The sequence below is a fragment of the Schistocerca piceifrons genome, chromosome 6 (genome assembly GCF_021461385.2).
Source record: "Schistocerca piceifrons isolate TAMUIC-IGC-003096 chromosome 6, iqSchPice1.1, whole genome shotgun sequence".
Taxonomy (NCBI): domain Eukaryota; kingdom Metazoa; phylum Arthropoda; class Insecta; order Orthoptera; family Acrididae; genus Schistocerca; species Schistocerca piceifrons.
Window position 1 is genome coordinate 120,922,753 of NC_060143.1, and position 23,427 is coordinate 120,946,179.

General features: G+C 44.5%; 1 non-coding gene across 1 annotated transcript; it reads right to left on the minus strand.

Annotated features, from left to right (window-relative positions):
• Window positions 1–14,489: 14,489 nt before the first annotated feature.
• On the minus strand, window positions 14,490–14,563 carry Trnat-ugu. The gene has a single exon. It is a non-coding gene; the product is annotated as a tRNA-Thr (tRNA).
• Window positions 14,564–23,427: the final 8,864 nt, after the last annotated feature.

Below are 23,427 nucleotides of genomic sequence, written 5' to 3' on the forward strand. Positions count from 1 at the left end.
CATTTGCTAACTATGTCTGTCAGTAGTTAGTGCCTTCAGTACTTAGAATCCTTTATTTAGCTGGCAGTATTGGCACTCGCTTTATTGCAGTTGTTCGAGTAACGAAGTAAGTGATTCATGAAAGGTATAGGTTATTTTTAGTCAGGGCCATTCTTTTGTAGGGATTATTGAAAGTCAGATTGCGTTGCGCTAAAAATATTGTGTGTCAGTTTAGTGTTGATCAGAATAAGCAAAGAGAGAAATGTCTGAGTACGTTCAGTTCCGCTCAGCTGTTTGAAAATCAAATAACGTAAGGGGTTTACCAGCACAGTAATTCATAAATTCACTAAGGGGATGTTTCAAATGTGTGTGCAATCTTATGGGATTTCACTGCTAAGGTCATCAGTCGCTAAGTTTACACACTATTTAACCTAAATTATCCTAAGCACAAACACATACAGCCATGCCCGACGGACGACTCGAACCTCCGCCAGGACCAGCCGCACAGTCCATGACTGCAGGGGGACGTTTCAAATTCTTCTAAGCTCATTTATTCGATACCGGGTACTTAGTATATGATCGCTTGATACCACTTTTGGTCTAAATCTCGCGATCTTCAATTTTCGTTCAAAAACTGAGTTTCTGGTTACTTGTAATCTGGTTTCTTATTTCACTATCGACTGTAGAAATTACGAAAACAGTTGTGGACGACTTATATAAAATAGGATGACTCTAGAAAGCTAATCATCCTGACATTTTTTCACGAACAATTTAAATAAAAATAATCAGAAAGATATTGCATTAAGTAAAAGTATGATTTAATAGTGGAAACTATTACATTACATCTGAATTTCGTTATTATTGTCAAGATCACAGAGAACATTTACTTTGTTGAAATTACGGAGATACATATCTATAACTTCTGGACTCTTTGGAGTCCTCATTCGCGCCTTTAAAGTACTTAATTAGTTGGAAATAGGTTTTGAAATGAAAAGATGACCAGAAATATTGCTCTGAAATTGTTAATTGGTTATTGTCATAAGACTGTGAGATACGGAGATATGGAATTATACTTTAAACTGGTATCAACACAGTTGTCGAAACCAAGAGCTGACAATAAATGTACATCTGTGATGCCAAACAGCATTACTGTTCTCAGACAAAGTGAGATTAAGACCCGACCAACTAATTTCAGATCTTGAAGAAAAAGACTGCAGCCTTTACGAGAGGTAAGTACTGACATACACCGACGAAAAGAAACTGCAGCACCAATAATTAAACACTGTAAAGTAATGAAACTTTGGCAATACATTTGTCTGTGTCACATTTTTAAGTGATTAACGTTGCAAGATTGCAGTTAATGAAAAGGAGATAAGCCATCGCAAATGTGTAATGCTGGTACATTAATTATCGGTATAGCCGCCAGAATGTTGAATAAAAGCATGCCAACGTGCATATAATGCGTTGTACAGAGGTTGAACATCAGTTTGTGGGATGGAGTTCCATGTCTGCTACACTCGATCGGTCAATACACAGATGGTTAATGCTGTTAGTGGATCATAATGAAGTTGTTGTCCAATGGTGTCCAATATGTGCTCGATTGGAGGCAGATCTGGTGATCGAGCAGACCAGGCAACAAGTCGACACTCTGCAGAGCACGGAGAGCGTTATTCTGTTGGAAAACACCTCGTGGAATGCTGTTCATGAATATCTGAACAATTGGTCGAACCGCAGACTGACGTACAAATTTGCAGTCAGCGTACGCGGAATAGCGACGAGAGTCATAGGAAATCGCGCCCCAGACCATAACTGCAGATATAGGGCCAGTGTGACTGGCAAGCAAAGAGTTGCAGGAATTCAACTGGCCTCCTTCTAGCCAACACGCCGCCATCACTGGCGCCGAGACAGAGACAGCTTTCATCAGAAAACACAACAGACCTCCACTACGCTCTCCAGTGAGCTCTCGCTTGACACCACTGAAGTCACCAATGGCGGTGGTTTGGGTTCAGTGAGCTGTATGCCACAGGGTGTCTGTCTTGGAGCTGGCCTAGAAGTAACCGATTTGCAACAGTTCGTTGTGTCACTGTGGTGGCAACTGCTGCTCAAGTTGCTCCTGCAGGTGCAGATCTATGAGCCAGAACCCAACGCCGAACGTCATGGTGTTCCCTCTCGGTAGTGCCAAGTAGCCTTCGTGCTACCGTACTTTTTCGTGATCACGGCTGCCAGATATCATGTGCAGTGGCTACATTCCTGTCAAGTATTTCCGCAGTAACCTAGAAAAAATGACCAGCTTCTCATAGCCACGTTACACGACGTCATTCAAATTCAGTCTGGTGTTTACAATGGCGTCTTTCTCGCCTTAAAGGCATTCTTGACTAACATCGACTCAACACCTCCAGTCTCAAACACAACTGCAACTCACGTCCGTTACAAAATAATGTGTGTGAAATATTATGGGACTTAACTGCTAAGGTCATCAGTCCCTAAGCTTACACACTACATAACCTAAATTATCCTAAGTACAAACACACACACACCCATGCCAGGGGGAGGACTCGAACCTCCGCCGGGACCAGCCGCACAGTCCACGACTGCATCGCCCTAGACCGCTCGGCTAATCCCGCGCGCCACGACAGTTACAGCGTATATTTAAAGCAAACCCGATTTGCATTCTCATAGTGGCGTCAGTAGCCCCACTCTTATGCGACCCGCTCGGAATTTGAATAGACATTGTTTTTCAGATGTAGAAACACCCCTAACAACTTCATTTACGTCGCAAAACTCGTTCCTGGCGTTGCAATTTTTTTTTTTACTTAAGTGTGTAACAGTCACACAGTGTCATTATTATTCATGATGGAAAATAGTCATGAATCACTAAAATGTACATAGTGATTGTTTTCGATTACTGGTTGATCATCCGTTATTGTTTCATGTTGTAGGATTTTATATTTTCTATATTTTTTTATTTTTAGCCATTTCCACTCCGTCCATCTAGATTCAGCCAAAAGACAGTAAACAGAATTTGCATGCGACCAGAGCAGGTAGGTTGTGAGAGATTCCCAATGTACTTTTCATACATTGAACTATTTGTATTATTAGCCACCAAGGTAACTTAAATTTGCACAGTGCCCAATTTCGATCATAAGACACTCTGTAACTTTGACGAAGGACATGTGTGACACCATGAGAATGACGTCACTAGCCAATGGAATAAAAATAGCAGTTGTCAAGGTGAGATCTTGGCAGACGCTTTAACAGACGACAGGTGTGCAAAATGCCGCTGCACTGTTTTCACCTACGGTGCCGGTCGTAATACTGACTCACTGAGGCAGCAAAATATTTCTTCATTGCATCGATCTCACTGTTGTTTTCGTACATAACAACAACAAACCAAGATTATTCGAAGTATTTGTTTACTATGCATAATGTTAAAAGACAACTTCAAATATACACATGATGCTGCGAGCGTGCGACGCTGGACAACAAACGTCTACAAGATGAGCACATCCACGGGTTTTGTGAATGTGAGAACCTACATTATTAGTGTGGCCGCAAATGGAAAACATCTCAACGTCATATCACTGCTCACAGGTGAGTGCTTATTAAGATTTTTTTGGTAATGAGTTTTTCCTTGCAGCGTTTTTCTTACATACAACTTTTTTTTTGCGTTTTGCCATAGCCTTTCTTTACGTTTTCACTTATTTCTGTGGTACTGCTTATCGGCGCCGGCAAATTTTTACTAGTGCTGAGCTCAACGTGTCCTGTCTACAGTTTAGTTGGAGTCCAAACAGCGAGCAGTAAGACAACTTGGGAACTTATCAAAATACACTGATGGAAAAAAAATCGCAAAAAGTTGTGCGACGTAAACTAAAGTTGGGGGGCATGTTTCTACATCCGAAAGGTGTTGTATATTATTTCGCACCAGTCGCATAAGACTGGCGCTAGTAGCGCCACTATGACGATCCAATTCAGGTTTTCTTCCAATACACGCTGAAACGGTAGTGAGCTGTAGTCACCTTTGAGATTGGTCGTGGTGAACTGAGGTTAGTCGAGAACGCCTTTAAGCCAACACCAGACACCATTATCAACGATGTCATGTAATTTGGCTACCAGAAGCCAGATGTTCTTTCCGAGGTGTTGAAGAAAGACTTGGCAGGAATGAAGCCACTGCACGTGACAGCTGGCAGTGGTGGTCACGATCATGAACAGTCTTACAGTCTCAAGAAGACTGGGCTCTGGACGGCCTCGTGGCACTACCGAGAGGGAAGACCATCATGTTCAGCCTATGGCTCTGGCGCATCGCACTGCGTCTTCAGCAGCGATCTCACCAGCAGTTGGCACCACAGTTGAAAGGTCTCTGTTGGATTCCTTTCATGTTAATTTCTTAAATATGTTGTCATTTACGGCATAAATTCCTCTTCTAAATTTACTGTGGTGTTTCTGACTATCTGGGAGGGGACTGAGCAGTGAAACGTGTTACTTTTACACATAAACAAGAACGATCTGTCACACTACTACACTTTAGAGCACAGTTTATATGTAATTCATATATGTAGTTCATGTCACACAGTCCCATATGGAACCTACATCCGCTTTCTTTTATATACTGTATATGATAAGATACTGTCATCCCCCTTCCCTCCTGTGTGAGAGGATGAATGAGCAAATCTATTTGTAGTTGCATGCTGGATGGTAGCAGACAAGCCTGTCTGCTAGAGAACAGTAAGACCAACTTCGGAACAGGTAGCTACCCTTTCTAAAAGCAGAGAGGTTTCTATTCTTAGTATGGTCCTGTCCGTCCCTTGTCATGTTGGTATAGGGCCACTTCCGTTTGTATTTGGGAAGCACACTCGGTAGGAGCCCAGGTCAGTCTGTCTGCGGCGAGCGTCTGAAGTGGTAAGATCTCCGGGTAAGCGCGTGTCTGCTAAGTCCGTAGGACAATGGATTTCTTAAGTTCAGCCTAACTGAAAATTTAATCACCTTTATTTCAGGTTTTGCTCTAAAATATCTAATGTTATCTTAAATTGCAATGCAGTGTAATTCGAGTGTGAAGTTCAGAATATATTCCGGTAGTTGCTTTGTCACTACTTTGTGAGTAAAGTGGAACCACGTGTTGATCAGTAACTCTAACTAAGATCATCAATCTTAAATGTGAATGTGCGTGAGATTATAACGTCTCGTCTTGACAATATTTTTCAATGTAGCAACTTTTCTTTATGTTCAACCCACATGGGGTGTACTTTGTGAGACCAGTACCACGTGCTTATACAATTGTTTGACCCATCAGGTTAATAGTAAGACAATAGTAACCAGTTCGAGGTTTTTCTTTTGTAAATTGCTTTTCGATCTAATTTATTTTAATTATCAAAATTATTGTGGAGTTACACTCTTTGTGTAAACCAAGTTCACCACGTGAAGCATGTGGTGTAATCATCAAAGTAGCCCTCAGCAATTCTTTTCAGGAAGATTTCACAGAAAGTTAGTATGAATTTAGTATACCAGTTTGTGGTAATTACATGACGGACAGGATTGCGCTATGAACGTAACTTCTTTGGGTGAAAATTGAATCGGTTGGTTGTGTTTAATTTCCTCTTGCATATGTTTCAACGTTCTTCGTGTGTTATTTTATGAATGCAGTGTTGTATGCAGTCTCCCAATCTTGGCTCCATATTTGATGCGTTCCATAAGATTACAATCTCACATTTTCACAATCCAAAATAAGGCACCAGTTTAGTTGTGAATCAAGTTTAATATGCTGAAATTTTAATGATCAATGTTAAAATAAATTTCCAAATATAAACTGATTTATTTCTTTTCTTTAAATTTTCTTTATATACATACATACATATATATATATATATATATATATATATATATATATATATATATATAACCGGTTGTCGTATGACTATTAAAAGATTATAATTAATGTTAGTCTGGTTGGGAATTTGGTAAGCTAGACTGGATACCTGGTGAAACAGTTGCGCAGTAATGCAAGGTTAACTTCCTCAGATAGTTCACAGCTTTTAACACACTTTTATGGTCGTGAATAGCAGCATCGCTTGCAGAACAAATTAAAGCTACAACCTGACACAGTGACAGAACAATCTATTAAAAATCGGATTACTTCGAGGACTACTCCTAGTGAGAAATCTTGTAGTGTGCTGCTGCACTAGTGTCAGTCCTAGTCGAGGGAAAGAGAAATTTTATCAAAATTCAATGAAGGCGCGGTTGGCCCACGAAATCTGGGGCCACTGTCAGAGTGTGGTAACAGACGACAGCCGGCAGGCCAGGCAAGGTAAACATTTCGGGGAGCGAAGCTGCGACAGCGGTACTGCGCACACGATTTGTTTTGAATGGAGCAACAACGAGGCAAGATACTGCAGCGTTGCTTGAAGTTATTGCAGTGTATGAGGCGGGGCACTAGGCCAGAGCCAGGAGGGTGATTTGTAAGTGGCTGACATGTGGGAATTTATCCCTGTCATAGTTTCTGTCTCTCTCTGACACTACATCAGAAGCTATGGGAAAAACAGTATAAATAGACGGGCAATTTTAGCTAGAGGCAGTGTGTGCCAGGTCAGTTGAGTGTCGGGTCGGAGCTGTGCTGGTCTACGCTTATAGGGGCCAGTCTGACAGCAATGTTATATGTATTCGGCGTAAACTTGTACTTTGTTTCTCTGTACTTTTTCAGGCTATATTCCACCACCGGGGACACAACACTGGAGTGGGACGGAATGGCAGCCTGGAACTTGGAGATCGCACGGACTGCCTGAAAGAGGGCAGTGACAGTGGTCTGCAGTGGGTTTAGGGGGGGGGGGGGGGGGGGGGGGGGGCAGTTCCACTCCAGTCTACGGGCCACATTTGCTTCACACCTGGTGTATCGGTGTCTGGGCGAGGCATACGCTGCGGGAGGCACAGCAGTGCTGTGACAGCGCCAGAGATGGTGGCGAGTGTTGCCATCCAGCAAGCACCACTAGCGGCAAGTTGCGGCACAGCGTCCAGGAGGGCGCGGGTTCGAGCCTGGTCCTGTCCTGGGAGCAGCGGCAGCCTGAGGGCCAAGGGTGACCAGTACATCCACCTTCGTCCCAGGGTCAGACAGAGCAGGCCAAACAGGGTGGAGGGCAGCGAGGACCAGGGACTGTAGTAGTCTCTAGAATCATAGGCAGCTACACGGCGCAAGACGCGACACATCAGTGAGCAGCGACCAGGAAGAGCGCGGCGGACTTCCAGCTGAGTGGCCTTGATGACAGCAGCAGCAGTGTCGGCACACCAGGAGTTGCTGAGCTGGCTGGACTCACAGGACAGCGCTGCGGGTGGCACGCCGACACTATGCTGCACCAGTTGAATGCTGTAAATTAGCTGAATAAAGAAATGCTACCGAATACCGCTGTATCACTCTGCACTGCCCCTCGACAGTCTTGAACTTGCTCGGCCTTGTGACGAAATATGGCGTGGTGGGTCTTGGGTTCAGATCTGCCATTTAGAGTCCCAGGTTCGACTCACTGACCTCCCAACAGTGGTGTCAGAACTGGTGCTGGTTACAACGCTGGTACCGGATTTCCACTCCCGCATCTTATGTCGAGCAAGTAGTGTTGAGGTGTGCCTGTGTGGGGGGGTAGTTGAGGTGTTTGGTTGCATTCGTGATGTGTGGTCGTGCACTTCTTGTTACGTGTTCTCGTTCAGGAGGTGTTTGTCCATACTAGTATAGGGAGGAAAGCAGGACTGTTCACCTGCTCACACAACGCTTCCAGAATACAAGACAACTCACAAGCTACAAACTTACAAGCACACTCAACAAACACACACAATGGCAACGTCACTCAGAAAAGAAGCAGACTGTACACTGTGACTTCCACACATAAATTAACACACGGAGTTGCAAACATACTAAAGAGACAGGGCTTCCAAATAGCACATAAGACTGGGCAAACCGGCCAATCACACCTAAGCCAACCATCTACCAAGGGGGATAAATTCAAGGGAGTAGAATTTAAAATATTACTACATCATAGCAAAAACCAGCCATCAGAGCTGTTTAAAACCTACACGTACATTGCCCCAAAATGTAAACTAATTAGTAAAATATGTACATATTCCAGGCCACTGAAGATGCCTTGCAGAGTGTAAAGGCGAATCATATATGGCACGAAAACTGTGTTTCATTCAGTTGTAGTCAGGCGGACCAAAAAGTAAAAATTATGAATAAACTGTATATAATTTCAACAATGTATCTACAAAGACAAGTCGCCCAAAATAAATTGCAAATCTGAAGAACTTCTCGTTTCACTTCTTAACCATTAGTAATTAAAAAAATAATTTCAGCAAAATTACCTTTCCTTTAAGCGTATTTCTTTACGCATCATAACAAAATCAAATTACCTATTCTGTTGAAGTGTAAAGAGAAACTCGTTTCAGCAGCACTACTTGACACTTAAGATTATTTAATTTTGATTCACGAATTTTACCTGAATATTTACTATTCAAAGATGTTAAAGGTAAGTTACAGAATTTTGATAGTTGCACAATATACTTTTACAATTGTTACGGTGTTATTTTTATGCATGATTGATAACGTAGTTCGTACGAGTGCGTATGTGAGAATGCTTTTCCCTTCATACGTAAATATGTTGTCACGTCAATGTAGGGCTGGACGATACTGAATCTTTGAGCACACTTACGTCAACCTTACAGTTAATCGTATGAACAAAGTTATTTTTTCTTCTAATTACAATTTCAAAATTGTGATCACGTTAATGAGGTACATCTATTATGTGTTCTTATAATAGATTTGTTGTAATACGACGTTAGTGGTCGAGGTACTCACGGATATTATTCCTACTTTGAAAGGGTGTCTAAGTGGTAAATCCGGAGGGCAACGTTGCAAGAGGTACGTAGTGATGGTTTTGCTAAGCAATTTGAATGAACACAACATGTACATAAAATGAATGAGGAATGGACAAATGTTAAGTGTTTCAAGAACTGTGTGGACATAGCATTGTTAAGAACGTAACGTAGAGAATTTAAGTATGATTTGTATCATCTACATCTACATCTACATTTATACTCCGCAAGCCACCCAACGCTGTGTGCCGGAGGGCACTTTACGTGCCACTGTCATTACCTCCCTTTTCTGTTCCAGTCGCGTATGTTTAGCGGGAAGAACGACTGCCGGAAAGCCTCCGTGCGCGGTCGAAGCTTTCTAATTTTACATTCGTGATCTCCTCGGGAGGTATACGTAGGGGGAAGCAATATATTCGATACCTCATCCACAAACGCACCCCCTCAAAACCTGGACAGCAAGCTACACCGCGATGCAGAGCGCCTGTCTTGCAGAGTCTGCCACTTGAGTTTGCTAAACATCTCCGTAACGCTATCACGCTTACCAAATAACCCTGCGACGAAACGTCAACCCGATCTGGTACGGATCCAATACTGATCAGCAATACTCAAGTATAGGTCGAACGAGTGTTTTGTAAGCCACCTCCTTTGTTGATGGACTACATTTTCTAAGGACTCTCCCAATGAATCTCAACTTGGTACCCGCCTAACCAACATTAATTTTATATGATCATTCCACTTCAAATCGTTCCGCACGCATACTCCCAGATGTTTTACAGAAGTAACTGCTACCAGTGTTTGTTCCGCTATCATATAGTCATACAATAAAGGATCCTTCTTTCTATGTATTGGCAATACATTACATTTGTCTATATTAAGGGTCAGTTCCCACTCCCTGCACCAAGTGCCTATCCGCTGCAGATCTTCCTGCATTTCGCAACAATTTTCTAATGCTGCAACTTCTCTGTATACTACAGCATCATCCGCGAAAAGTCGCATGGAACTTCCGACACTATCTACTAGGTCATATATATATATATATATATATATATATATATATATATATATATATATATATATATATATATATATAAGAAAAGCAATGGTCCCATAACACTCCCTTGTGGCACGCCAGAGGTTACTTTAACGTCTGTAGACGTCTCTCCTCAGTATTTTAAAATTAGCACCAGTGTTGCCCGAGAAAAAAGCTTTGTAGTGATTTGGAGGTGCTCTGTTAGGATTGTAAATTACTGTTTAACTTATTGTTTGGAGGTGTTGGACACGTTCAGGGGACATTAAAAGGACGTTCTTAGCAACGAAAGCCGTTATTGTATCGACAGGTTGCATAATAAAAGCTAATATTTGGCGTTGTGTGCAAGGTTATTCTCCTGCTACCGTCATAAACACCGTACAGAAGTATTTATGAGCAATAGGGCATTTAAGGAAATGTGCGTTGTGTTGTTTCCACCTCACTCTATTCGTGAATTGTAGTGGTGGCGGTGCAATTCCGAGCACGCTGTTACAGCGCGCTGCGTATCGCACCGAAGCACACCCGCATGCTTGCGGAGAACGCCTGCGAAGCTGCCCCTATGCTACCCGCACGACGGCGTGTGGCCGCTCCGCGCAGAAGTGCGGGCGGCGTGAAATACAGCGACGTTTAGGACTCGTTCCAAAGCGCGGACACGAAACGGTTCGAAAGCGGCTACAGATCGCCCTGTCTCCGCACTAATAGTGAAGCGACGTTAATGCCCTCTAAAAGGTTTAGTGCGCCGCCGCAGCTGCATCTGTCGTGCCCGAGCCGAGCCTCCGCCGGTTGGGACAGGTGTTCTCCCGAGCGCAGCCGACCACCGGCAGCATGGACGTCCTCTCGGCCCTGAACGCCCGCCAGGCGATTTTCAGCAAGCAACGCCTCACTTGGCAGGCTGCCGCCACGATGAACTTCACCTGCCTTCCCCTGCACGCGCCTGTCTTATGTAACAAGATGAGACGGCCACGTGGTAACCACTGTTAGCCACAACAAGCGGAAGACTTGCTGCTGTTGTGCTACACATTTTACGTCGTGTTTGTGGGATATTTTGACGCTACGATGTTCATCTATGGCACGCTAGCGTAAAAGGTCTCATGAAACTAGTTAAGTCCTGAATATGTGACACCACTTGAAGACGTTGCAATAACCAGATTACCAACAATGGTTTAACGTGATATTCATTGAATTAAAAATTGGAATTTGTCTCGTTCTTGCAATAAACAACACTGATTTTTATAATAAAATATGAATGAAGCAGTAGGGAACAATCGGACAGAGCCGTGTCAGTACAAACAATTGTAAACAGACAAACTTCATAAAAAAATGGTTCAAATGGCTCTGAGCACTATGGGACTTAACTTCTGAGGTCATCAGTCCCCTATAACTTAGAACTACTTAAATCTAACTAACCTAAGGACATCACACACATCCATGCCCGAGGCAGGACTCGAACCTGCGACCGTAGCGGTGGCGCGGTTCCTGACTGTAGCGCCTAGAACCGCTCACCCACACCGGCTGGCAAACTTCATAACAACGCGATGTAGTAAGGGTAATAAATACAAATGAAAGACAGGTAACGAGTAAGATCTTCAAGTACAGGTCAAACAGTGAGAAGAAAATCCGTTAGCATATTCTTAATTCAGAAACTGTAAATACGGTGCGACAAAATAACCATCAAATGCGTAACTTCAAATGAGGTGAGGCACCAAACATTTAAGAACTATTCGTGACAAATGGTAAAAGTGCTTAGAATTTTTATCATCTGCTGTTCCGACTACAACTGTTGTAAGGTGGGGCTTTGCTTATTCTAGAACTGAGAACAACTGTGTAAGGTGAAATGACAAGTTTAATGTAGCAATTTCTCTCACAAAATTACACGCTTTTACACAGCTTTCGAATCGATAATATAAAAACAGCACAATGGATAACGCATCTTGGCAACAACAAAAAGTGAAATAATTTTATACCCAACAATGTTAAATATTAACTCTCCGAAAGAACATTAATCCTAAACACAATATTATGAAAGTTTAATTGGAAGTTTCTTTACAAAATTGCTCCTACACATACGTTATGATGCTGGTCAGTCCTACGAAAATCGTCCGATTCCGGTTCAAAGTTCGGTACTATTTAGGATGCCTCGCGTTGCCGGTTCCACCTTCCACTCAAAGACATGTATTGTATAGGAATGGTGTGTTAATTACTGTCGATTGGCTATCATCCCTTTTTGCATTGCATAATGACAGGCAAATGTTCTCATAACCGCCGAATTACATTAGGTGTCATCTTCACCTTCTCGTTGCGATGTACAAAGGTCTCATGTAAGGTGCGAATCTGGCCGTTTATTCTGCCACCTTACACTGCAAGTAAAAGGCACTAGTAATAATGTGCAAGACGAGATTAAAATGAAAAAGTTTCCAACATAGTTTACCTGGATGTAATGTTACGCGTTCTTCTTCAGATAATCCATTTGCATTATTTACAGTTTCATCACTATTAGAAAAATCTGCTACAGTTGTTATAATTTATAAAAATTTTAAATCAGTAGATACAAAAAATGAAAATAAAGACACGTATGGATAATAAAATTCGTGAAACACTGACAATAGAGTTAACCATGGTGAAGGTGAAACACTTAGTAATAACGTGGAACTCGTTTAGAAGGGCTTCTAGCCGACCAACAAATACAAAAGAAGCTGAGTTTTATCGGCGATCAAGTTTGAAATATCACAAATGAGAATGCCTAATAGCTTACACCAGAAACAAACAGAACATACAAATATGAGGAATTAACAACACACTCTACTGTGAGTCATTCCACAATCCAGCCCTTTGTCTCGAGATATTGCCTGAAGTGGTTGTGACTAAAAATGGTCCTCAATTTGTTGTCGCCAAGCTTGAATAGTTTTGCACCGTCCCTGGCGTCAGGCGCATCACGAATGCACCATTCAACTTGCGATTAAATGGCTAACCCTTGTACGAACAACTAAGCTACACATCGACAAACTTAATGCCTCCCACATATGAGATGAAGCTCTGTTACTCTTCTTATCTTCCTGCCGCTCCCAGCCTCGCGACAGACTTCGCTGACAGAGTTGTTATATGATGCATCCACCATGGCAGGCGGCGTCCACTCCGTCCGGTATCAAATTGAGGATTCGGTCTTTTACAGACTGTATGGTGCACGAAGGCGCTGGGAGTGAGGCACTATTGTACAATGTATTGGACGGTCTATGTTTCCTCTACACAGAACAGGAGCATTGCTGAGACGTCACCAGAATCAAATTCGTCCTTGTGAATATCATGATCCTGCCACAGTCTTCGTGCTTTCAGATATCGTACCTAGATGGACGCAGTGGCCCTCGCTGCTTCCAGCTCCCACGGGCCCCACGCCATCAGCGCCAGTCCAGGAGCCGACGACCTCTCCCAGTGTCACCGTCTCGACAGCCACCATCTTCTGGGGATGAGCCCCTCCTCTGGGTGGCTGTCCTTTGTGCTTCCTTGTGTCCGTATGCAGTTGTCGAGATGCCTCCGTCTTCATTTGCTGCTCTGCCTCTGTATGTGAATGCGCGCACTCTGGTGTTCCCAGGCGGGCTCTGGCCCTATGCCAGGGCATAGGCGGGACTCGGCATCATCCTCAATTTGGACTCCCGTCTCCTGAATGCCACCTGCCTCTAGTCCTAGCCTTTGTCGTTTTTCGCTCATCTACGTTAGATGAAAATTGTGAGGAGGTTCAGGAGAGGGATGTGGTATAACATAAATATTAGCAACCCCCCTCCCCCCCCCCCCCATGGACGTTATAGCAACGGAATGGCAAGTTTCCGTCTGATGCTGGCAGCAGTCGTGCGGGATCTAGCGGACACAATGGCGCGTGCCCGCTGAGCCACAATGTAGCCACAATGCAGGGCGGCCAGTGACAGCTGCTACGGTAACTCACGCCCCATCGCCACGTAATGCTGTTCAGATACCACCTCGTCATTGCTCTGTCTTCATCATTCACGCTTTAGTGAAGACAGACTTTTCCTTGAGGGCATGGTGACGGATGAACTTCGTTTCTTGCTGCATTAATTGTTTTGAGTCTTCGTTAGTTCGGAGAAATGTAAATTAACTAATTTTTATGTTTGCTGTGTTAATCTGTTTGCTAATCACTTCTGCTCCTGTCGAGCTTTCCTATGATGACAGTTGCTGCACCATTCTGTAGCGGTTACTCCTCACCCCTGTGTACGAAACCGTACACAGCACTCAGCACATGCTGCTTGTGGTCAAAACTAAAGCTCGGCCTGTAGGCTAGGCATCTGGGTACATGTTCAAACATGCTTTACCCGCTGTGTTGCCATATTCTTGTCCAACCAATATAGTTACGTCAGGCGCAACAGGGGGAGCAGATACCTGTACCTACTTTGTTCACCCGCAAAACAGATCACAGGTAAATGCGGACGCACGTCCTCACTCAGCCAGTTGACGACCAGTTGTCCACTTGCCAGTAGTCGCGGAGCATCGGTTGCCACAGATGTGACACAGCAACTACCAACGACTGATTATTGGACAGTAAAAGCAGAGTGTCAAAGTAAGATTACAATGAAATGAACACCCTTAGCTGCTTACAGGCGTTGACATAACGTCAACGGGGACAGATGAAAATGTGTGCCCCGACCGGGACTCGAACCCGGGATCTCCTGCTTACATGGCAGACGCTCTATCCATCTGAGCCACCGAGGATACAGAGGATACCGCGACTGCAGGGATTTATCTCTGGCACGCCTCTCGCGAAACTCACATTCTTAACGTATTGTCCCGCACTACATTCGTAGTGCCCCCGCCCATTATACTCATTACTCGCGGCGCGTTGCCGATTTCCGTAAGAGTTCGGGCGTGGCAGAGATAAATCCCTGCAGTCGCCCTGTTCTCTGTGCCCTCGGTGGCTCAGATGGATGCCGGCACGGTAGCTCAGCGTGTTCGGTCGGAGGGTTAGCTGTCCTCTGTAATAAAAAAACTGAGTCAATCGATCAACGACGAACTGAAACGGGTGTCTAAGACGTCCGCCCCGAGCAGATGCAACGAACGTAAACGAACAAAATGAGATTTAAAAAAAAAAAAAAAAAAAGAAGATGGATAGAGCGTCTGCCATGTAAGCAGGAGATCCCGGGTTCGAGTTCCGGTCGGGGCACACATTTTCATCTGTCCCCGTTGACGTATGTCAACGCCTGTAAGCAGCTAAGGGTGTTCATTTCATTGTATTTTCATTCTAACGAGCTGCATGGTCACCCATGTCACATGTCCGAAAGAACAGATACCATCTTAGTATATATATAGAGTGTCAAAGTGTTTAACAGAGTCTCTACTGATAGACCGCCAACCGACAGCAACGGTATTAGATGAGACAGTCATAGCTCGCCGTGTTAGCATAGACAAGATTTTAGAACCTTTACTTTCAGTGCCACGCATCTTCGTCAGCCTGAGTAGCTGCTGTGTGCCTTATTTTAGTAAGTTCTTGTTGCATGTTTCATATGATTTCTGTTATAGGATTAATCGCGCTGTGCCGAGTGTAGTTGAAAGCATCACGCCTTCAGTACAGCAACGGCTTTTCTTATCCTGGACACCAAACTCATTTAGTGAAAACAACAATTTTAATTAACTGAAATATCGGTACAAATGTATCGGTAACTTACGAGATACTTGTCCCAGGAAAAGTCCGAGCCCAGACGAGTAATCTGTGATTAAACAGCAGTACACATGAACTACGTCCTTTATAGTTTCGATTTTTACATATTTGTAGTGATTTTCCTACTTGTTTGTGTTTTAGTCCTTATGTCCCAATGTCACCACGGTTCAATTAAAAAATTATAATCGCAGTTCGCCTCCAAACTGCACCAGGAATCAATGAGGTGCCATGAACACTATTCTAATCCACAGACACATACTGAATATTGGTCTCCGGTGTCTTTATAAATCATACAAATAGCAATACATTTCGCAAGATACTCTCTATTTCTGACGTAGTGCACGGTCAACGTTTTATATCCTCAGATCTGTCCCCGACAGAAACTGTGTGGTAGCTACTCGGACGTCAACTGCGGCGCGCTGTCAGTATCCGGGACATCCAGGGCTAGCTACAGCAGTTGTGGGAGAGTTTGCCTCAGAAGAGGATATATCAGCTTCATTGCACTATTATGAACAGAATCAGTGCATGCTTCTAGGCCAGAGGGAGTCCAATGTCATGTTGATAAATGGGCTCGTACTGCCATATTCTTTGTAAATTTGACTCCATTTGCAGAGTAACCATGTAGATGTAAATGTAGATGTAGAACACAGCGTGATTAATCCTATAACAGAAATAACATACTATTAACCAAGCTACTAGCATTTTCACCAGCTGCCACATAATCACGAATATGAATAGTGATCCAATACTGTCAAACTTTATTATTCCAATTTTTGATCACAATATAAAATCCTTTGACGATGACCGGTTTCAGTCAGTAATGACCATCTTCAGATCTGTTCTACACCATGTCCAAATATGATAGAATCGTAATTACAACTTCAAAACTATAAATACACTCAGCATAGTATCGCCACATTGATCTAAAATATGGTGTAAAATAGGCCACAACGTCCACACAGTCATTTTGCAACTGGCGTTCCCATAACTCCTGAAGATAGACGTTGACTGTGGATATTGTATCTAAGACACAGTCCCTTTGACTGTTCAGAGATGTCACTAAACCCACCCAAAGACGTAAACAACCACGTATGAGCTGCGCATATTAGACGGAGGCGTCAGACAGCCTAACAGTTCCAGTCATTCCACCAGGAAGGAGGTACACGGTTAGTGTTGTCTGTAGTTCAACCATGACTAGACGGTCCATACCGCAGTTCGATAGCGTCCGCATTGTTAATTTGTGCCAGGAAGGACTCTCAACAAGAGAAGTGTCCAGGCGTTTCGGAGGGAACCAAAGCGATGTTGTTCGGACATTTAGGAGATACCGAGAGACAGGAACAGCCGATGTTATGCCTTGCTCAGGCCGCCCAAGAGCTGCTACTGCAGTGGATGACCGCTACCTACGGGTTGTGGCTCGGAGGAACCCTGACAGTAACGCCACCATGTTGAATAATGCTTTTCGTGTAGATAGAGGACGTCGTGTTACGACTCAAACTGTGTGCGATAGGCTCTCACGACGTCCATGCCGAAGTCCATCTTCGCAACCACGACACCATGCGACGGGATACAGATTGGCTCGGCAACAAGCCGAATGGACTGCTCAGGATTGGCATCACGTTCTCTTCACCGATGAGTGTCCCATATTCCTTCAACCAGACAATCGGTGGAGACGTGTTTCGAGGCAACCCGGTTGGGCTCAACGCCTTAGAGGCTTGGACACACTGTCCAGCGAGTGCAGCAAGGTAGAGGTTCCCTGCTGTTTTGGTGTGGCAGTATGTGGGGCCGACGAACGCCATTGGTGGCCATGAAAGGCGCGAAGCGGCTGTGTGATAGGTGAATGCCTTCCTCCGACCGATAGTGCAACCTAATCGGCAGCATATTGTAAATAATGAAAGAGAATATACACTCCTGGAAATTGAAATAAGAACACCGTGAATTCATTGTCCCAGGAAGGGGAAACTTTATTGACACATGCCTGGGGTCAGATACATCACATGATCACACTGACAGAACCACAGGCACATAGACACAGGCAACAGAGCATGCACAATGTCGGCACTAGTACAGTGTATATCCACCTTTCGCAGCAATGCAGGCTGCTATTCTCCCATGGAGACGATCGTAGAGATGCTGGATGTAGTCCTGTGGAACGGCTTGCCATGCCATTTCCACCTGGCGCCTCAGTTGGACCAGCGTTCGTGCTGGACGTGCAGACCGCGTGAGACGACGCTTCATCCAGTCCCAAACATGCTCAATGGGGGACAGATCCGGAGATCTTGCTGGCCAGGGTAGTTGACTTACACCTTCTAGAGCACGTTGGGTGGCACGGGATACATGTGGACGTGCATTGTCCTGTTGGAACAGCAAGTTCCCTTGCCGGTCTAGGAATGGTAGAACGATGGGTTCGATGACGATTTGGATGTACCGTGCACTATTCAGTGTCCCCTCGACGATCACCAGTGGTGTACGGCCAGTGTAGGAGATCGCTCCCCACACCATGATGCCGGGTGTTGGCCCTGTGTGCCTCGGTCGTATGCAGTCCTGATTGTGGCGCTCACCTGCACGGCGCCAAACACGCATACGACCATCATTGGCACCAAGGCAGAAGCGACTCTCATCGCTGAAGACGACACGTCTCCATTCGTCCCTCCATTCACGCCTGTCGCGACACCACTGGAGGCGGGCTGCACGATGTTGGGGCGTGAGCGGAAGACGGCCTAACGGTGTGCGGGACCGTAGCCCAGCTTCATGGAGACGGTTGCGAATGGTCCTTGCCGATACCCTAGGAGCAACAGTGTCCCTAATTTGCTGGCAAGTGGCGGTGCGGTCCCCTACGGCACTGCGTAGGATCCTACGGTCTTGGCGTGCATCCGTGCGTCGCTGCGGTCCGGTCCCAGGTCGACGGGCACGTGCACCTTCCGCCGACCACTGGCGACAACATCGATGTACTGTGGAGACCTCACGCCCCACGTGTTGAGCAATTCGGCGGTACGTCCACCCGGCCTCCCGCATGCCCACTATACGCCCTCGCTCAAAGTCCGTCAACTGCACATACGGTTCTCGTCCACGCTGTCGCGGCATGCTACCAGTGTTAAAGACTGCGATGGAGCTCCGTATGCCACGGCAAACTGGCTGGCACTGACGGCGGCGGTGCACAAATGCTGCGCAGCTAGCGTCATTCGTCGGCCAACACCGCGGTTCCTGGTGTGTCCGCTGTGCCGTGCGTGTGATCATTGCTTGTACAGCCCTCTCGCAGTGTCCGGAGCAAGTGTGGTGGGTCTGACACACCGGTGTCAATGTGTTCTTTTTTCCATTTCCAGGAATGTATTATTGGTGACTGAAGATTCTGGTATGTGTATCTGTTTTGTTCATTAAAACATTTGGAGAAACGCTATGGGCTTACGTACCAACCTCATGTATAGAGAACAAGAATGGTGCTATCACACTACCCTGGGACACTCCTACCCATACCCTTGTCTCTGATGAGCACTCAACATCGACGACAAGGCATTGGGCTCTATTACTTCAAAAGTCTTCGAGCTACTCGCTTATCTGGGAACCTGTTCCGTAGAGGCCTATGCTCGGACCTTCGTTAATAGTTTTCAGTGGTGTAGCGTGTTAAACTGTTCCTGGAAATCTAGTTATGTGGAACTTCCTGATAGATCAACATCTGGAAACATCCCCCAGGCTCTGACAAAGCAATGTCCACACAATATCCTTTCTTGCATGAGTGTTAGTTCTGCAAGGTTCGCAGAAGAGCTTCTGAGAAGTTTGGAAGTTAGGAGACGAGGTACTGGCAGAAGTAAAGCTGTGAGGACGAGGAGTGAGTCATGCTTGGGTAGCTGAGATGGTTGCCCAAGAGAGGCAAAGATTCCGAGTTCGAGTCGCGGTCCGGTACAAAGTTTTAACCTGCCACGAAGTTTCATATCAGCGCACACTCCACTGCAGAGTGAAAATTTCATTCTAGTTATGTGGAATCGGCCTGTTGCCCTTCAGCCATGATTCACAGAACATCGTGTCAGAAAAGGGCAAACAAATCGTTGCTTAGTTTTGGACAAAAACTTTTGTGCCTCAAAGAAATTCATTACATTCGGACTTAGAATAAGGTCGAGTAGAGAATGCTGCAGCGAACCGATGTTAAGTATACTGGTTTGTAATTTTGTGGGTACGTTCTTCTATACTACTTTTGCATTATGTATACTCGTATATTATATTATTGGCCTATTATGGGTTTGAGACTAGTCTTTATGTCGTTGAATTGCTGGTAACCAGTGGATGTTCATTAAGAGCGAAGCCGGTTGTGGCGTAATAAACGTACCTGAAACACGGCTGAGGTGTACTAACCATTACAACGAGAGTACGTCCAGTGCATCAGAATGGAAGCTGACTGCATTCAGAAGCGGGCTGTTGTGTGTGTGTGTGTGTGTGTGTGTGTGTGTGTGTGTGTGTGTCAGGGCCGCCAGCCACCGGAAGTGACGCCTGCGCGGCGGCCTCGCCTCTTCCCCCCCTTTTATTTCTTTTTCCTCTTTTGTCCGCCCATTCATCTCTGCGGGGCTCGCAGCCACACGGACCAGCGCCGCAGAGTTGCGCAAAGACACCGGCCGACACAATGGCTGCCTGCCTGCCTGCCGAGATAGACATCACTACAAGCGCAAGACAACTAACCGCGATTAGGCGCGATGCTAACCGTCGCAAGAAAAAAGCCAGCTAAAACAGCGCAGGTAGCGCGTATTAGCATACGCAGAATTCTGGCTCGTATTGTAAGGAAATACTTCAGCTTTTCACATGCGAAGTTCTAAGGTGATATTAATAAAAATTATCCGTCTACACTGACGTTCTTACGTGAATTCTGATATGCATCATGGGACAGAAATACTGCTATTGACCAATGATGCCACTTCTGCTGTAGAGCCGAGCAAAGACGTTTCAATAGTGAACATAGTAAATGATTCCTTCATTCAACTATTTAGCCAACTTTTCTGTAATTTGTAGGAATATTTTTACTTGGGATGGAGATTACCGATTTGCTCCAAATTTTTTCATGGCACTCTAATATATATTTGGATGGGCATAGGCTATATATATATATAGAAGAGTAATGTTTTTACCATAAATCTCGAAAAGTTCTTGACCTATTTACTTCAAATTCTTACTGGATACTAGACAAAAACAACCATGTGTTGTTTGTTAGCCATTGTGTTTTCTTTCTCGCATTCAGTTTTAACTAGAATAGTGGGACACATATATCATTGGACAAACTGTTTCTTCCACATACATATTCTTTCCCAAATATACATATAATTAAACAAAAACCATATGCACAACAATGTGCTGTTTTATTTTCTTCCTCACAGTCGGTTTTAGCAGAAAACAGCGAAATTATATTGATTATAATACTGCTATTGAACCTGAATTGTCCAGAACTTTGTAATCCAGCCTATAACTCTACCCATTCTCAGATTAAAACTAATCGAAATACTGATATTGGCGCAACTAGATCCAGAATCTGGAGAAGTCTCTCTCATACACTGCGTACCAATTCTCCCAATTTATATATCCATTCATTTTAAGAGACCTCAGTTCCCAACCAAGATCTTGTTTGCAGTGCAGGTCAGTGTCAGAAAGAGGCATCAGGAGGAGATGAACAACGAGAGAGGGGAGGAAGAGATAGAAAGGCAATGGTGTAAGAGGAGATGGGTGGAAAGAGAGAGGAGGAGGAAGTGATGGACAGAGAGAAGGGGAATGAGGAGGAGATGGATAAAGAAAAATGGGGGGAGAAGATAGAGAGGGAAAAATGAAGGACGAGATGGGTGGAGAGATTGAGTGAGAGGTGATGAGCAGAGAGTATGGGAAGGAGGAGGAGATGGACAAAGAGAGGGGGCAGGAGGAGACAGAGAGGGAAAAGTGTAGGACAAGATGTGTGGAGAGATTGAGGAGGAGGTAATAGACAGGGAGGGATAAGGGGAAGGAGGAGGAGATGGACAAAGAGAGAGGGGAGAAGAAGATAGAGAGCGAAAAGTGGAGAATGAGGTGGACGGAGAGATTGAGGAGGAGGTAATAAACAGAGATAAGGGGAAGGAGGAGGAGATGGACAAAGAGAGAGGAAAGGAGGAGACAGAGAGAGAAAAGCGTAAGACAAAATGGGTGGAGTGGTTGAGGAGAATGTGAAGGAGGAGGAGATGAACAAAGAGAGAGGGATAGCAAGGAGGAGGAGATGGACAAAGAGGGAGGGAAGGATGATGTGGTCAGAGAGAGTGAGGAAGAGGGAGATTAAAACATACATCCAGTTCCCAAGCGTATCTAATATTATTGCAGCACTGCTGTGATGACTCCCATAATTGTCAGTTTGGGTTGGTTCCCAGTTGTTGTACTGCCATAATCGGTTGCTTTTTGACCCAATTTATGTATAATTTTGACTCTTTCTATTTCCATGATGGTGTCTGATGCGCCAGTAGCAGTTTTAGATAGTGACTCCGATATGCAGTTGTTTGTTAGCGAATTGGACATTCACTGTACTGTGTCTGTAGCTCATGGTCTAGTGGAGCCGGCACGGTAGCTCAGCGTGTTCTGTCACAGGGCTGCGTGCTCTCTGTAATAAAAAAACTGAGTCAAGGAAAGAACGATCAACTTGAATGGATGTCTTGTGACGTCCGCCCAGACCGAATGCAATGAACTATACCGAAAAAAAAAAAAAATTGGCTAGCGTCGCTACCTCTGGATTACGGGGTTCCGCGTTCCATTCCGGGGATTTTCTCTGCCTGGGGACTGGGTGTGTTTGTTGTCATCATCATTCCATCATTATTCATGAAATTGGCTAGATTGGACTGCGTCAGCTTGGAACTTTGTACGGGTGCTGATGGCCGCGCAGTTGAGCGCCCCACAAACCAAACACCATCATCATCATTGACTGTACTGCAAAAATTACATCACGGTGGTGTGTCAAAACCAATACCGTACGTTACAGACTATAAGACACTATGAACTATTAGACCCACCTTAATTTTAAGAAATTTTTACCATTTTTATTATTAGATTTCAAAGCCAGGCTAAAAGAAAAGAACTCAACCCTTAAAGTCCACTGTAGTACTAGCTTATGGGCATCTGTTTGAATAATTTTTGTATCAATCCAAGTGTCATTTTGACGGTATCCTCGAATCTATTACAATATATCTTCCTCTAGTTTTGGCTATTTTGCGTTCAGTCCTCTATTTGAACATTTAGTCTTCCTCATTTTTTCAGTCTTCTTTACTAGCACGCCAATCGCGAATGGATTTTTTTCTGTTGGTGGAGAGCGGAAATACCGCACATATACTCTGTTCCCACGTTCTTCTGCATATTCTGCTACTTTCAGTTTATAGCCCGTGTCATATGAATACTTCTTTAGTCTTTTAAATTACGAAACTAGTTACAAACAAAAATATTGTGCTGTTACCGATAGCACAAATCGCTTTCAATTCAAGGTCACTAGTAGAGTAGGCTGCAATGACGCACCATAAGCTAGACAGTGTTCTGGGTTTTGCGATGGGGAGATGGGAGAGAGACAGTCTTAGCGAGCTTGTGAATCACTGCAACTCACGTTCGTCGCATCGGTGAACTGCTGCTGCCTGTTGAATCCAGTGTAGCCACACTGAGATAGGTTTCCTGGGACATCGAATACATCATCATTTTTAAGACGAGCTGGAAGTTTAAATCAAACACTGGTCGTTTTTAGATTAATTTCGAGTATAAGACGCGCCAGAATCTTTCAGGCAATTTTTTTGAAGAAAAAAGTGCGTCTTATAGTCCATAAAATACGGTAGTTCACTATAACTGTTTTCGCCACATCAAAATACGCACCCGAATGGGTGTACTCGTCTGGCGCAATCGAGCGACCGTAATGGACTTCGAGTAACAATTGCCCCCCCCCCCGTGACGACCTTTT